The sequence below is a fragment of the Balaenoptera physalus genome, assembly GCF_965194825.1.
Source record: "Balaenoptera physalus genome assembly, chromosome: 17".
NCBI lineage: Eukaryota > Metazoa > Chordata > Mammalia > Artiodactyla > Balaenopteridae > Balaenoptera > Balaenoptera physalus.
In genome coordinates, this window is record NC_138895.1 from 24,441,494 (window position 1) to 24,458,512 (window position 17,019).

General features: G+C 39.4%; 1 long non-coding RNA gene across 1 annotated transcript in view; it reads left to right on the top strand.

The window, feature by feature from the left end:
• The window catches only part of LOC309646515, a 124,185-nt gene extending 109,186 nt beyond the window's left edge, over positions 1-14,999 (top strand). The window contains exon 2 of the long non-coding RNA XR_014255413.1: positions 14,917-14,999. This is a non-coding gene — a long non-coding RNA (uncharacterized lncRNA). The remainder of the gene's footprint in view (positions 1-14,916) is intronic.
• The last annotated feature ends 2,020 nt before the right edge of the window (positions 15,000-17,019 follow it).

Sequence of the window (17,019 nt, forward strand, 5' to 3'; positions counted from 1 at the left end):
CACTCTATGACATAAATCACAGCAAGATCCTTTTTGACCCAGCCCCTAGAGAAATGGAAATAAAAACACAAATAAACAAATGGGACCTAATGAAACTTAAAAGCTTTTGCACAGCAAAGGAAACCATAAACAAGACCAAAAGACAACCCTCAGAATGGGAGAAAATATTTGCAAATGAAGCAACTGACAAAGGATTAATCTCCAAGATTTACAAGCAGCTCATGCAGCTCAATAACAAAAAAACAAACAACCCAATCCAAAAATGGGCAGAAGACCTAAATAGACATTTCTCCAAAGAAGATATACAGATGGCCAACAGACACATGAAAGAATGCTCAACATCATTAATCATTAGAGAAATGCAAATCAAAACTACAATGAGGTATCATCTCACACCGGTCAGAATGGCCATCATCAAAAAATCTAGAAACAATAAATGCTGGAGAGGGTGTGGAGAAAAGGGAACACTCTTGCACTGTTGGTGGGAATGTAAATTGATACAGCCACTATGGAGAACAGTATGGAGGTTCCTTAAAAAACTAAAAATAGAACTACCATATGACCCAGCAATCCCACTACTGGGCATATACCCTGAGAAAACCATAATTCAAAAAGAGTCATGTACCAAAATGTTCACTGCAGCTCTATTTACAATAGCCAGGACATGGAAGCAACCTTAGTGTCCATCGACAGATGAATGGATAAAGAAGATGTGGCACATATATACAATGGAATATTACTCAGCCATAAAAAGAAATGAAATGGAGGTATTTGTAATGAGGTGGATGGAGTTAGAGTCTATCATACAGAGTGAAGTAAGTCAGAAAGAGAAAAAGAAATATAGTATGCTAACACATATATATGGAATCTATGGAAAAAAGAAAAAAAAAAAAAAAGGTCATGAAGAACCTAGTGGCAAGATGGGAATAAAGACAGAGACCTACTAGAGAATGGACTTGAGGATATGGGGAGGGGGAGGGGTGAGATGTGACAGGGTGAGAGAGTGTCATGGACATATATACACTACCAAATGTAAAATAGATAGCTAGTGGGAAGCAGCCTTATAGCACAGGGAGATCAGCTTGGTGCTTTGTGGCCAACTAGAGGGGTGGGATAGGGAGGGTGGGAGGGAGGGAGATGCAAGAGCGAAGAGATATGGGAACATATGTATATGTATAACTGATTCACTTTGTTATAAAGCAGAAACTAACATACCATTGTAAAGCAATTATACTCCAATAAAGATATTTAAAAAAAAAAAAGAACAATAAAAAAAATTCATACTTTTGATGTTTTGATGTGATGCAGCTTCTAGGAATCTCTTCTAAATTATCATAGATTAATTCAAGGATGTAGAGATATTGACTGCAGTATTTTACACAATTGTGAAAACTAAAAACAACCTCAATGTCCAACAATCACAAATAAAGAAAACTCAGGCTGAGTATTTAAGCAAATTTTCCAAACTCCCAGGAAATAGAGAGCAGGGCTGAATTCAAACCCAGGTTTGTCTGCCTCCAGCTCTTCTCCCTTAAGTCCTTCAAGCTTGTGGTTTTCTTGGTATCTTTCCTGGAACTTTCTTGAGGTGTCTCTCAGATTCTGGCATTTCTGGTTTTTTCTGAGCTCAGTATTAGATAGTGGTTTCCAACCCCTCCTGTGGCCCAGCCTCATCGCTCTCCGGTCCAAGTAAGAGTTCTTGGGGTGGCTGCGGGGGGATACGGAGTAGAGTGATGTTGCTAAACAACAAAACATGACCTTTGACACCCTCCATCACATGGATTGAGTCCCACTCTGCACCAGTATGAGATGGACAGGGAGCCTCCGTCTCCTCAGACCACTCAGTGGCAGAGTCCCGGCGCTGGCAGACTGGCAGGAAAGCACCATAACCCAGTACTGTGTCATCAGATGGCATATCTCAGGACACTATCTGCTCTTAGATTCAGATTATCACCCTCTCCTCCAGGAACCAAGAGGCCCCACCAGCCTGCCCTGTCCCTCTTTTCTGTTTTATTAACAACAAATAGTATTTTCTCACTGCAGAAGTGGTACTTGTAAAAGCCTCTACTGTAGCTCCTCTTCGAAACACTGTGACAAGCTAGGATAATGGTTGAGGTGCTTCTCACAGTCAAGAAAGCACAGGCAGAACTGTGATCTTTAAGTTGGATGTCTGGGTTCCTTGATTCCTGAATCAGCTGTTGTAACTAAAAAAGCCAAACATCTTGTTTTCCCTGCCCTGGTTTAAATGCCAACTAAATTTAATTACCCTAAGCCAGTGATTTTCAGAGAAGGCATCATCACCTGAAACTTGTTAGATAATGCAAACTCTTGGGCCCCACTGAGAATCCACTGGGTCCTCTGGGGGGGCGGAGCGCAGGAGGGTGGCCCTGTAACGTGGGCTGTAACAGGCCCTCCAGGGGATTCTGATGCCCCCAGGTCAGGACCGTTGCCTAAGCTTCTACGCCTTCCATTCCTCACACCAGCTGACAACGCGAATCACACCCTTCTATGTGGCTCCATTACGTTGTGTTATGTTACCACATTATGACATTTAGTTGTGTGTCTGCATTCCCCCCTCAGTGTGAGCTCCTTAAATGACAGGATCTAGGTTTTATACATGTTCATATCTCTAGGGCAAGCACAGCACCTGGCACTTATTAAACGTGTGTCAAATGAATATTGAATAAATTGAGGCACTAAGAGAAAAGGGAAAGTCTGAAACCTGCAGGCTTAGGTGTGAGAATATTATCCATCAACATAGTGTATGACCACCTATTGTCATGTTCTCAGGTTTCCAAAAGCTGCTTCTTCTGTATCATCTTTCATAGGTTTCACTGTCTTTCTTACTGCATCTGAATTTTTAGAAAGTTTCCTTCTGCACAATATCTTGAGCTGCAATTTGTTCCAGTTTTGTCAGCTTGTTCACATCTTCCACAGAGAGTGTTTTTTTTTCTTTCATGTTGGAAATCTAAGACATTGTTAGCTAACATTTATTAAGTCCTTACTATTCATTTATTCAACAAATACACGTTGAATGTCTACTATATGCCAAGCACTGTTCTAGGTACATTATAAAATAGAAGAGACAAAAATCTGTGCTCTGTGTCTGGCTCTGGGCAGGATGTTTTCTACATGTATCATCTCGTTAAATCACACGCTGTGAAAATTAACTTTCCAAGTGTCATGGTGCACTTCAACTTAACGGGGTAAAATTTCTAATTTACATTAATCTCTTTTAACTCTATTTTGAGTGGCAAAAGGGGTCATCATATTATCACTAACTATGCCATATCCCTTTATATATTATTAATTTTACCAAGTTCCTTTTCTGGCTCACAGCTCTTCGTTATTTAGCACTAAGCACTCATGAAAATTGCACCCTAGCCCCTGGGCTACATCCAGCTCTGTCTGTTTATTGAGTGAGGTGACTAATAGTATTTTGCACCCAGGCAGCAGCTTGGATAAGACCGTTAAAGGTCCTGGGTGCCTGGGTTCTCATAACTATTATTACTGTTAGGATGTCAACCATATGGCACAGAACTTCGAAACCCTTTGATTTGATTTGTAATCCCTTGTTGATTCTAGGGACTGTTGAAGTGTAATGAAGAAATTTTTAATCTAATTTTCCTACTTAAATAGTATTTTTAAAAACACACACACTGGACTTCCCTGGTGGCACAGTGGTTAAGAATCTGCCTGCGAATTCAGGGGCCACAGGTTCGAGCCCTGGTCTGGGAAGATCCCACATGCCGCGGAGCAACTAAGCCCGCATGCCACAACTACTGAGCCTGTGCTCTAGAGCCCGCGAGCCACAACTACTGAGCCCACATGCCACAACTACTGAAGCCCGCACACCTAGAGCCCATGCTCCTCAACAAGAGAAGCGACCGCAATGAGAAACCCACGCACCACAACAAAGAGTAGCCCCCGCTTACCGCAACTAAGGAAAGCCCGTGCACAGCCACCAAGACCCAACACAGCCATAAATAAATAATAAACTAATTAAAAAACAAAACAAAACACACACAGTAAGATATTGTTTTACTGTGGTAAAAAAGACAACATAAAATTTACTGTCTTAGTCATTTTAAAGTACTGTTACTCACTCAGTTGTGTTAGTGAGAAAACATTGTGAAACAGATCTCCAGAACTTTATCACCTTGCAAATCTGAAACTCTGTACCCATCAAACAACTCCCCATTTTCCCTCCTCCCTGGAATATTTTTATGAGGCTTTCATATACAAAGCTTATAGAGTTCAATCCTTTTTTCTTGTACAGGTCTCTAAAAGCACAAGAAGAAGATAGTAAAGGCAGAAAACCTGCTGTCTGTGTTTCCCTGAGAGTCATTTTAACCATCTGTAAAAATCAATGGTTGTCAGAGGGCTCCCTGAATGCCTTCATGTCTTTAACAGATAACTCTGCCCTTAGTAGTGCCAGGGAGTTGAAAAGCCTTTTGCCTGTTTGTGTGTTTTTGGAGAACGTCTAGAAACAGATTCTAGGAAATAAAAGGGCCTCAGAGCTGTGGGTTCACCCTTCACCTCCCAGTGCTGGCGTTCTCTCCCTCACGTCTCAAACAATAATCATGTGGCTTGCACTTAAATAGTTCCAAAGACAGACATCTCACCACACCTGAGGTCAGTGTTCATTCCTCGTTTTCCCTTTACAATTACTATAGGTTTTGAGAAAACCTCACAAAACTACTCTCCTACATGTCTGAAAGTATTTCGAGTTAGCTGTCTGGTCTGATTCTCTGTCTTGACTGCTTCACACTTGCTATCTTTTCTCCTAGATGCAATCTGGATTTAGGAAATATTAAAAGAACATATTTTCCATAAGCAGAATATTAATGTGTGACAACTGGACTTTCCCTATCAGTATAGTTCATTCATGCATTCAACAGATAGCAGTACAGAGAACAGCTTGATGTGGGATGGAGCCTGGAAGCTGGGAGACCTACTAGCAGGATATCTTTGTTTGTTTGGTTTGGTTTCTTTGTTTGTTTGTTTTTAAAATAAATTTATTTATTGGCTGTGTTGGGTCTTTGTTGCTGCGCACGGGCTTTCTCTAGTTGCGGAGAGCGGGGGCTACTCTTCGTTGCGGAGCGTGGGTCTCTCGTTGCATTGGCTTTTCTTGTTGCAGAGCACGGGCTCTAGGCATGCAGGCTTCAGTAGTTGCGGCACACAGGCTCAGTAGTTGTGGCTCGCAGGCTCTAGAGCGCAGGCTCAGTAGTTGTGGCACACGGGCTTAGTTGCTCTGCGTCATGTGGGATCTTCCCAGACCAGGGCTCGAACCCGTGTCTCCTGCATTGGCAGGCAGATTCTTAACCACTGCGCCTCCAGTAAAGTCCCTAACGTAACTTCTAACTACGGGGTCATGGTCAAAGAGAATCAAAGTGAACAGGTTGCAGTGAAGGCCACTGGCTCAATCTGATTGGACGTATAGTTGGAAATTAGATTATATTAAATAATATAAAAATAAAATGAGATTTTATGTAAGAAACTGCTAATGGATGAAGAAAATGTAAAGGCAGACCCAACCCTGAGAACATTTTTAGAGAATTGAGAATCAAGTAAGTGTCAGATACATGTATATCTGATATGTATTGAAACTTTATTTTTTCACTCAAAAAAGTAATGCATGTTATTTCCACATTGAGCCCTGTGTAGTGTGTTTTTGCGACATTGGTACAGTAATACATTCTATATGGATAGGTGATTTATCCATCCCCTATTTCAAAAAGTATTTGTGGACATTTCAAAGTGAACTGTGGCTCTGAGTTGAAGATTAACTTGTTTAGAAGACTTTATGCTGCCAAAAATGCCAAATGATAACCAAAAATAATAAAGAAATAAGCAGCTCAAACTTTGCTGATCTTTACCATAACCTAATTTCTCTCACGACTATCTACCTTTCGAAGTTCCATTAATGATATCCTGCACAGGCTACTAGGGAAGTAGTTTTCCAATTTTTTGACCCTGACACACATAAGAAATATTTTAAATGGAAGTTTAGAATAGGCATGTACATGAATATATACAACTGAGAAAAAGTGTTATGAAATATTGCTTTCCTCTACTACTTGCAATTCACTAATATTTTCTCTTCCATTCCATTCCATTCTATTCCATTCCATCCTATTCTATTCTATTCCCTCTATTTGTTCTATTCTATTTCGTTTTAGAATGTCATTTGTGACTCATAAAGTTGATTTCACAACTTACTAGTTGATCTTAATGAGCAGTTTGAAAAACATTGCTCTAGTCTAGGTACAGCCAAGGATGAAAACTAGAAACGTCTTCTCTCCGGACCAGCCCCAAGAACTTTGCCAGTCTACTTCAGATTATTTCCATACTTCTTTTACATTCATTCATTTATTCCCTCGTTTCATTTATTAGAGAAATAGCTATGAAGCCCCTACCACGAGTTGGGCACATGGTCCGTTATTAGGAAAACAGTGGTAGGCAGGCTAGATTCCAGAGATCACAGGACTAACCAATTCTAAGGAAACTTGAGTCAGAGGAGATCTAAACTCCAAGGGAGGGGCAGTGGTGGTGTGATGAAGGAGGTGAAATGTGCTCTTCTGTCATGGCACGGGGGGAATCACTTACTCAACAGTTTCCTGGTGGTAACGATGCATGCAGCTTTCAGAAAGGAAGACTCTGTACTTGGTTCTGCTGATAGATGATGAATAAACATGGTCTCTTCACTGCTGCTAGTCTGATAGTGTTGGGTGGGTAACATAAATCATTACAATACAATAGTGCAACAGACTCATATAACCATTTTGAGTTGCAGAGAGTTAAGGGATAGTTAAAAATAGAGGAAATGACAGAAGATGAGGGTAAGCACTGGCGAAGGAGCCTGGTTGTGGGCAGATATTTTCCAGAATAGGAAGAGATTTGCATATTTTTTACAGGTTGAGGGAAAGGAACCAGTGGAGAGGCCAAGATAGGGCATGATTAATTGATGCAGTAAGGTGTTGGTGGATTTGGGGGTAGGGGTGAGGATCAAGTACAGAGGTGAAGGGATTCACCTGGGAAAGAGTAACTAGCATGGTGACCACTTTATGGATAAAACAAAGGAATAATAGTCAAAGTCTGAAATACTATTAAATTTATTGCAAAGAGTAAAAAAATATTATTTGATATGGTGGGCATTTTTTCATTAGCTACCTTTTCTCATTTTCTTGAATGACATAGAGATAGCATTTTGTCCTGAAATTACTCCTTAAGTTACAAGTCCTCTTGCCTCATCCCTTTATTTCATTGATTTTTTTTTTCCTTTGGGCCTGCCAAAATGACATCATCTTTCATTCATGGTCCTGTATGTTTTAACTTGTACTTGAAGAGTAACATATATATAGAAAAGTACAGGAAACAAAAGTGTACAGCTTGATGACTTTTCACAAAATGAGTACATCTGTGTGCAGCTTGTAGCCCTTTTAAGAAACAAAGTTTCCAGCACTCCAGCAGTCTGCCATCCCCAGCCTCTACCAGTTATTCTCTCTCCATCCAAGGGTAACCACTATCCTGACTTCTAACAAAGGGCACACTTTTAAACAAGAAAATAATCTAAGCTCTCCAACAGATAAATAAATCCACATGCAAGAAGGTATTTCTGGGGCTTCCCTGGTGGTGCAGTGGTTAAGAATCTGCCTGCCAATGCAAGGGACATGGGTTCATGCCCTGGCCCGGGAAGATCCCACATGCCGCGGAGCAACAAAGCCCGTGCGCCACAACTACTGACCCTGAGCTCTAGAGCCCGCAAGCCACAACTACTGAGCCCATGTGCCACAACTACTGAAGCCTGCGCGCCTAGAGCCCGTGCACCTCAACAAAGAGTAGCCCCCTCTCACCGCAACTAGAGAAAGCCCGTGCACAGCAATGAAGACCTGACACAGCCAAAAATAAATAAATAAATAAATAAATAATTAAAAAAGAAGGTATTTCTTTAAAAGTTGTCCAAATAGGGACAGTATTTCCAACCTGTTCTTAGCTGTTTACCCAAAATGTTTCCCTAACTCCTATATTGTTTGCCTAGTTGGAGTAAAAATGAAGAGTAGACCAATCAGAAAGCTTTTTGCTGGAAGACTCCCCTTAGAAACAAACATTTTGAAATGAAATGGGAGGCAGAATTAAAACCAAATGTGAACCACCTATTTATATAATAAGTAACCTGCCTCTGGCTATCATATGCCTCTGGTGCATTGGTATCTTTCTAAAACCCAAGACATATTTTCATATTACTTCCAAAATGAAATTCTGAAAAATACAGAAAAGTCAGAACAATCCACAGTTATTACCCAGAGATACCATTGTTTGTAATAGTGAAATACTGGAAGCATCTTAATGTCCGTAAGTAATAACATTTTAATGTCCATCAATTTGTAAGTGAAAAAGTCTCAGAACTATTTGCATAAAACCATCTCATTTATGTTAAAAATGCATAGATGAAAAAGAATTTGGATGTTTATTTCTTATCCAAAACCATTTTCTTTGGTCTCACATAGACATGACTTAAATTTGTTTTAGGAGCAATTAAGGAACACTTTAATACTTTGAGAGACTATGCTATTTGAGAACAATGACAAATGGTTATTTATTTATTCACTTATTCAATGCATATTTATTGGTAAATAATGGTTTGGAAGCCAATACTCAAGTGTCTCATGGAAATGTCAGGTATTTAGATATTACATTTATAACATTTTGTATTATGTACTAATTCATGATTTTTAGCATGTCATTCTCTTTCGTAATTAAGGTGTCACTAAGCCAAGTATGACTTATTCAGATATACTGTATGAGAAGTTAAACTTTAGATGCAACTAAAGTGGTTACCAGTGAGAGGTGAGAGGGGAGGGGGGAGGGGCAAGCTAGGGGTAGGGGATTAAGAGGTACAAACTACTATGTATAAAATGAGCTATAAGAATATACTGTACAGCACAGGGAATATAGCCAATATTTTATAATAATTGTAAACGAAGTACAACCTTTAAAAGCTGTGAATCACTGTTTTACATCTGAAACCGATTTAACATTGTATATCAACTAGACCTCAACTAAAAAAAAGATGCAACTAGAATAATCCAAGTACAAGATTATTTCCAATCGCCTTGAAGTTTGTATCCTTATTAGAAATATAGCTGATGAGGTATCCCATACCTACCACTATAAATGATTCCCTCTCCCCTTTTTTTTTTTTTTTTTTTTTTTTTTTTTTTTTTTTTTTTTTTAATTTTATTATTTTTTTTATTTTTACTTTTGGGTGTGTTGGGTCTTCGTTTCTGTGAGAGGGCTTTCTCTAGTTGTGGCAAGTGGGGGCCACTCTTCATCGCGGTGCGGTGCGCGGGCCTCTCACTATCGCGGCCTCTCTTGTTGCGGAGCACAGGCTCCAGACGCGCAGGCTCAGTAGTTGTGGCTCACGGGCCCAGTTGCTCTGCAGCATGTGGGATCTTCCCAGACCAGGGCTCGAACCCGTGTCCCCTGCATTGGCAGGCAGATTCTCAACCACTGCGCCACCAGGGAAGCCCCCCTCTCCCCTTTTTTATTACCACAGTTCTTAAGAGCCACCATAAAGGGTCCTCCTCTGTGAATGCATCTATGTTTCATTCAGGTAGAATGAGATGAAGTTTTCTTTTCACATGTATATCAACATTTACCTGCATTATTGCATATATCACATATAATTGTAATTATTCACTTCAGGTCTCTCCCAATAGATTAAACAGTCCTTAAAGGTAAGGAAAATGCCATATTCCTCTTTAAAACCCTAGCCCCTAGCATACTGCTCAGCACTGTACCTGAGCCAATGTTGAGATAATGGTACCTAGATATCAATGGTAGTACCTAAATATTTTCAAAAGCAGGTCCTTTTTTTAAATGAATATTTCCATCTGAATGATTTATTTAGCAACTGTGGAAGATTTTATTTTCCAAAGATGACCACCACAATATATTCCCCATCCCCCATGCTCCTGGTAACGTGAGAAAGTGACACTCGTCCCATCAAGTAGTATGGCCAATGTCCCCTCCTCTTGAACCGGGGCTGACCTCTGTGATATCCTCAGTTAATACAGTACAGTTGCAAGTGGTGTTCTATAACTTCCAAAGGTAGATCATAAAAATGCCATGTAGGGCTTCCCTGGTGGCGCAGCGGTTAAGAACCCGTCTGCCAATGCAGGAGACGCGGGTTTGAGCCCTGGTCCGGGAAGATCCCACATGCCGTGGAGCAGCTAAGCCCGTGCGCCACAACTACTGAGCCTGTGCTCTAGAGCCGGTGAGCCACAACTGCTGAGGCCCGTGCGCCTAGAGCCCATGCTTCGCAACGGGAGAGGCCACCGCAATGAGAAGCCCGCGCACCACAATGAAGAGCAGCCCCCACTTGCCGCAACTAGAGAAAAGTCTGCGCACAGCAACAAAGACCCAATGCAGCCATAAATAAATAAATAAATAAATTTGGAAAAAAAAAAAAAGAATCCGCCTGCCATTGCAGGGGACACGGGTTCGAGCCCTGGTCTGGGAAGATCCCACATGCTGTGGAGCAACTAAGCCCGCGAGCCACAACTACTGAGCCTATGTGCCACAACTACTGAAGCCCGTGCGCCTAGAGCCTGTGCTCCACAACAAGAGAAGCCACCGCAATGAGAGGCCTGTGCACCGCAACGAAGAGTAGCTCCTGCTCACCACAACTAGAGAAAGCCCATTCGAGGCAATGAAGACCCAACACAGCCAAATAAATAAATAAAATAAATAAATAATTTTTTTAAAATGCCATGTACTTCTGCCTTGTCCTCTTGGGACACTCGATCTTGGAACCCAGCCACGATGCAAGGAAGCTAATCTGGCTCACAGAGAGGCCACATGCAGGTGTTCCAGACAACAGCCCCAGCTGAAGTCCCAGTTTCGGCCAGCAGCAACTGCTAGACGTGTGAGTGAGTCTTTGGATGATGGTTCCGGCCCCTGGCTGTGGTCACCAGCTGATGCTGCGGGAGAAGGAAAAGCCTGTCCCCTCTGAGCCCTGTCCAAATTGTACATTCGGGGCAAAATAAATGATGGTTGTTTTAAGCCACTTATATTTACCTATACTTATAGGTAGCTTGTTATGCAGCAATAGATAACCAGAACAGCTACCACTAGTTTACACACCAGTGGAAATGGAGGCAAGGACTGGGGCCCCAGAGCTTTCTCTTCTATTTCCTGTTCTTAATCCAGGTGCAATGAAAAGCAACATGGAAATGGAAGTAGGATTAGAATCAGCAGGATGAACCCAAACTAGGACAAACAGTCCCTGGAAAATTAATTAGAGCCCATTAAATTTCAAACAGAAACACTAAAAATGCATTTGTGATGCCTGGATTTTTTTTTTTTTCGGGGAGGAGGCAGGAAAAAAATTTTTAAGTGATTACAGAATGATTGTGACGAACTCTTCTAATGTCTTATTGATGTGTTAAGAATCATGTTATAGGTATCGGAAGTTTAATTATCTAATGCCGGTGTTTTGCAAACTTGTAATGAAGGACCCGTTAAATTGCTGTGGATGCTTCAAGATCTGCCTAAAGTAACTGAATAATCAGTGTGAACAGAATGTGGTTACCGACCTTATCAATGCCTTTGACACAGTAAATCACATTGTGCTGAAAAAATTACACAGGAGTGACATTTGCGATGCGAGCGTAGATGAGTTAACTGGCTGGTTCACGGACATAGGCTGCTTTCTTTCCTGGGAAATTACGTGTGACAGTTAAATTAACCTTAAGGGACTCGGAGGCTGGCAAAGATTTCCATTTTTTTTGCCTATTCTTTATTTATGAACTGCCAAGTTCTTTCGAGAGTACAACAGTGCACTTTATATTAACAATGAAATACATTATTTGGGAAGAAGCACTGAAGAATGAGATTGAAGAAACCAACTTGGGGCTTACCATCCATTTCAATCGATGAAAATACCACAGCATTTAACCTTGAGTAGCACTGCCTTGGCTCTTTAGTGAAGATAAAATGTAAACTATTTTTTATTAAAAACAAAAGGCTAAAATTAGATTCTATTTATTTTATTTTATTTTATTATTTTTTAATTAATTAATTAATTAATTTTTGGCTGTGTTGGGTCTTCATTTCTGTGCGAGGGCTTTCTCTAGTTGCGACAAGCGGGGGCCACTCTTCGTCGTGATGCGCGGGCCTCTCACTGTCGCGGCCTCTCTTGTTGCGGAGCACAGGCTCCAGATGCGCAGGCTCAGTAGTTGTGGCTCACGGGCTTAGTTGCTCCGCGGCATGTGGGATCCTCCCAGAACCAGGGCTCGAACCCTTGTCCTCTGCATTGGCAGGCAGATTCTCAACCACTGTGCCACCAGGGAAGCCCCTCTATTTATTTTAGAATTTAATTAAAAATTTAAATTTTAAATTTCTATTTTCCTTTTATTCCCATTTAAGTCAAACTACCTATTTTTGACTTTGAAAATGACAGCTGTCAAGTTCACAGGAGTCTGACTCTGGCTAACAGGGGTGCACTTCTTTAGACATCCAACTGAACAAATGTGAGCCTTTCTACTTGCTCTCTGGAAGTGGGATACCCTCCCTGATAAAGTTGGAAGAAATGGACATTGATACCCTCTGCTCCTCCCTTTAATGTTTTCTTCCTCTCTTCTCTTCTGTCTTCAATTCTGAGTGCAAGCTAATTTAAACAAACTACAAATCTGATTCCTAGTCACATTTTTAAAAAAGTTTTAAAATCAGTGCAAATTTCTAAAAGGAGAAGGTTAACATCCATTGTCATTGTGGTCTTCCTCCTGGAATGACTCTCTGCACTATTGCTTGAGTCTTGCAGGGCTAAGATTCATTAAAGATAATTATGAAACCCAAAATATTGTTAGAGTCTATACAGGAAGATGTCCATCACGGTATTGTGATTTTTAAAATGTCAAAAAATTAAAGACTGTCAAGAATATTGTATTATGCAGAGCTTACATATGATTAGAAGAACATTTAGCAACAAGGGAGATCTTAGTATATAGAACAGTACCCCAAACCATAAGTAGATTGTGATTACAACCACACAAAAAAGTTGATAGAAAAAGGAAGGAAACATTAAAATGCTAGAATAATTTTTTCTTATTTTTCTTTACATTCTGTAAAGGTGATTAAAAATATTTATATATATATAATACAATTGCTAAGGTAACTGTTCCAGTTAATAAAACTGGAAGAAAAGGAAAGAAAAAAAAGCCCCAGTTAAGTACTTAATAATGCTTAAGTCCAGTAGGAGAGAATAGAGATCATTTTGAGTTACAGGCTAAAATGAAGTGACACATAAATATGGAGAAAGTCTTGATAGGGGTCCTTTCTATGTTATATCACTCAGATTCAAGAGGCACACAGAGGTGACTTCCATCAGCAGACACAGTCCCCTTACAAATAAACTGTACTCCCATTCCTGATTTTCCTCAAAAGAGTCTTTGCCTGACTTCATCTAATTCCTTCACCTTCTCAACACTTCACACAAACTGGAGTTTAAAAAAGGCATTCTGTTTATAAGGAGAAGTGAATAATGTTTTACTTTTTTATCTAGAAAATAATTTTAGGAATTGCAAAGCTGTTTTTGAGAAAATGAGATTCAGTCTACATGAAGAAATATGAAGAATATATGAAGATATAATACCGTCAGAGGTCAGCTTGGTTTTGAGAGAAAAAACTTAAAACTAGTGTAGGAAAGCCAGTAAGTGGTAGAAGTGCAATACGCAAAATAGATGTAGTTGAACCACAAACTTTATAAACAAGTGTTGATACAAACAAAAGTTAGACTATGAACAAAAATCAAATTAACCTGAGGTGGTTGGGAGAAAGTGGGTATTTTGGGTTTCCAAAGTGGTCTGGGGCTATATATCTGCAGCCTTTTTGGCTTGCTCTTCTCTCATAAGCATGTTATTAAACTGTAATTTATATGTGTACTTGGAATACAAATTCAGATTTTAGAGATTATCAAAAAGAAGTTCTTGCTTTCTCCCCTTCCTTAAACAAGTTTAATCTTGGATGATTTTCATTTTCCTGTTCAGTATACACTTGTTTAAAAAGATTATTCTAGTTACAAGTAACTTATAGTAGGTAAATGCAAAATTTACATGTAGTGGTGTTTTAAAATGTTCATTTTACCTTCTGCCCTGCATACATCCAAAATAATCTCATCAAAATTAGATTCATTTCCAAATATGAAAACCAATATTCCTGAAATTCTGGCTGTTATCTTTTAGGATCATCAATATCATTATTTGCATGCATTTGGAATAAAGACAAAGGGCAAATCACATTATCTGTGCCTTGCTTGAAACCAATTTTTTTCTGAAGAGTATCATTAAAAAATATTGTTCTCTTAGCAAATCCATTTCATAGTCCTGATATGTGGCTGTAATAGTTCTTTGTTAATATGGTTATAAGAAACTCTTTGCAAAGTAACCAATTGGGTATAACAAATCGTTTATCCATTTCTCATCCCACAATCATTCCTCTCTTTGACAAAAAAGTATGGGGTAGTTGTTTGCAGAATACATCTTGTTAATGCTTTTTAAAAAATTCCTCTTCTCCTTCCCAAAGTAAACAATTCTAATCAAATTTTTCTCACACCTTCTGTGCAACAATCATCCTTCCCCGATGAAAAACGACAGACATGGACTTCGCTGGTGGCGCAGTGGTTAAGAATCCTCCTGCCAATGTAGGGGACACGGGTTCGAGCCCTGGTCTGGGAAGATCCCACATGCCGCGGAGCAACTAATCCTGTGTGCCACAACTACTGAGCCTGCACTCTAGAGCCTGCGATCCACAACTACTGAGCCCTCGTGCCACAACTACTGAAGCCCACACGCCTAGAGCCCGTGCTTCTCAACAAGAGAAGCCACCGCAATGAGAAGCCCGCGCACCGCAACGAAGAGTAGCCCCCTCTCATCACAACTAGAGAAAGCCCGCGTGCAGCAATGAAGACCCAATGCAGCCAAAAATAAATAAATTTATTTTTTAAATTTCTTTAAAAAAAAAAGATATGCTCATTGGGGGCTTCCAGGTTTTTTTCCAACAGTAGTTCCCATGCTCAGGACTCTATATGTACAGTCTACATCAATTATTTAACTAATGACTATGGAGAATCTCAGGAGTACATGTTTGTCATTCAACTGTTATACGTGATTCAAATATGAGCCAAGTGCTTTGAAGATGATTCATACATGAGTCAGGTGCTTGATTCACACCTTTTCTTTTGACAGTAATCTTTCTTAATGCTCTAATTTTATGATATAATTTTAGTAGTGGAATTAACCTGGAACAACTCAAAATTTTGTAATTAATTACATTCAGCTTCAATTATAATTACTGTTTAATCTCAGCCTCTCAGCCTGATACCCCAGCAGAAAGCCAGACACAATGGCAATCATGGTGAATGGGGAGGCCTTTCCAGCTTGCAGGATCATATGGACTCACGAATTATATAAATTGCATTTATTTTTGTTAAAAAAAATCTCAGGGATTAGTCAAGTGTATGCTATTTATTTGGACCTGAGGGCTTGGAGAAGTTAAGGGATAGTGAAGGGAACTACTTTCAGCAATACCTAATTATGTTTCCCTTAACACTCATTTTGAAAGGGTTTAATTGATGTAATTTTAAAGTTTCTGTGGTCACATAAATTTGGTTTATATTGGATTAAAAAATTAAATAGGTTTCTTTACTATAGCGTTCCTTGGTCTTTAATATGTTAATCTCCAAGATGTGAGACATAAAATGTTTCTCAAACTGTTTTGAACAGAGAACACCCTCTCCTTTAAACAACAACTTCATTACAGTATAATTTACATGCCATGAAATTCACTTGCTTTAAGGGTACAACTAAATGATTTTCAGTGAATTTACAGAGTTGTACCATCACTAAAATCCAAGTTTCAAACATTTTCATCACCTCAAAAACATCTCCTGTTCCCATCTGCTATTACTCTGAATTCCTACCTCCAGCCCTAGGCAGCCACTAATCTACTTTCTGTCTTTATAGATTTGCCTCTTCTGGAAATTTTATATAATTGGAATCATACGATATTTGGTTTTTGTGTCTAGCTTTTTTCACTAAGCATGGCTTTGATGTTGATCCATTTTGTAGCATGTATTAGTACTTCAGTACTTCATTTCTTTTTATTGACAAACAGTATTCTATACAGATATACCTTTTTTTTTTTTTGGCCACACCATGCAGCTTGTGGGATCTTAGTTTCCTTGGCCAGGGATCGAACTCAGGTCCATGGCAGTGATAGCCCAAGTCTTAATCACTGGACCGCCAGGGAATTCCCTAGATATACCATATATTATTTTGATCCGTTCATGAGTTTATGGGAATTTGGATTGTTTCCACTTTTGGGGTACTGTGAATAATGCTATGGAACATTCATGTACAAGTCTTTCTTTGAACATACTTTTTTATCTCTCTTGGATATATATTTAGGATTGAAGTTGCAAATCATATGATAAATTTATGTTTAACTTTTGAAGAAACTTCCAAACTGTTTCTCCAAAATGGCTGCACTATTTTGCACTCCCACCAGCAGTGTATGAGAGCTCCTATTTCTCCACATCCTCACCAGCTGGTCATCCTAGTGGTTGTGTAGTGCTATTCGACCGTGGTTTTGATATGCATTCCCTGATGGCTAATAATGTTGAGCATCTTTTTATGTGTTTATTGGTTATTCATATATCTTCTTTGCTCTATTCAAATTTTTTGCCTATTTTAAAATTGGGTCATTTTCTTACTATTGCACTGCAAGAGTTCCTTGTATTCTGGATACAAGATCTTAACCAAATATGATTTGAAAATATTTTCCCCCTCTTTTCTTTTCACTTTCTTTTGGTGTCTTTTTAAGTACAAATATTTTAAATTTTGATGGAGTTCAGCTTCTCAAATTTTTTCTTTTATTGCTTGTGTTTTTCTTGTTATTTCTAAGAAAGTCATGAAGAATTACGCCTATGTTTTCTTCTAAAAGTTTTATAATTTAGCTCTA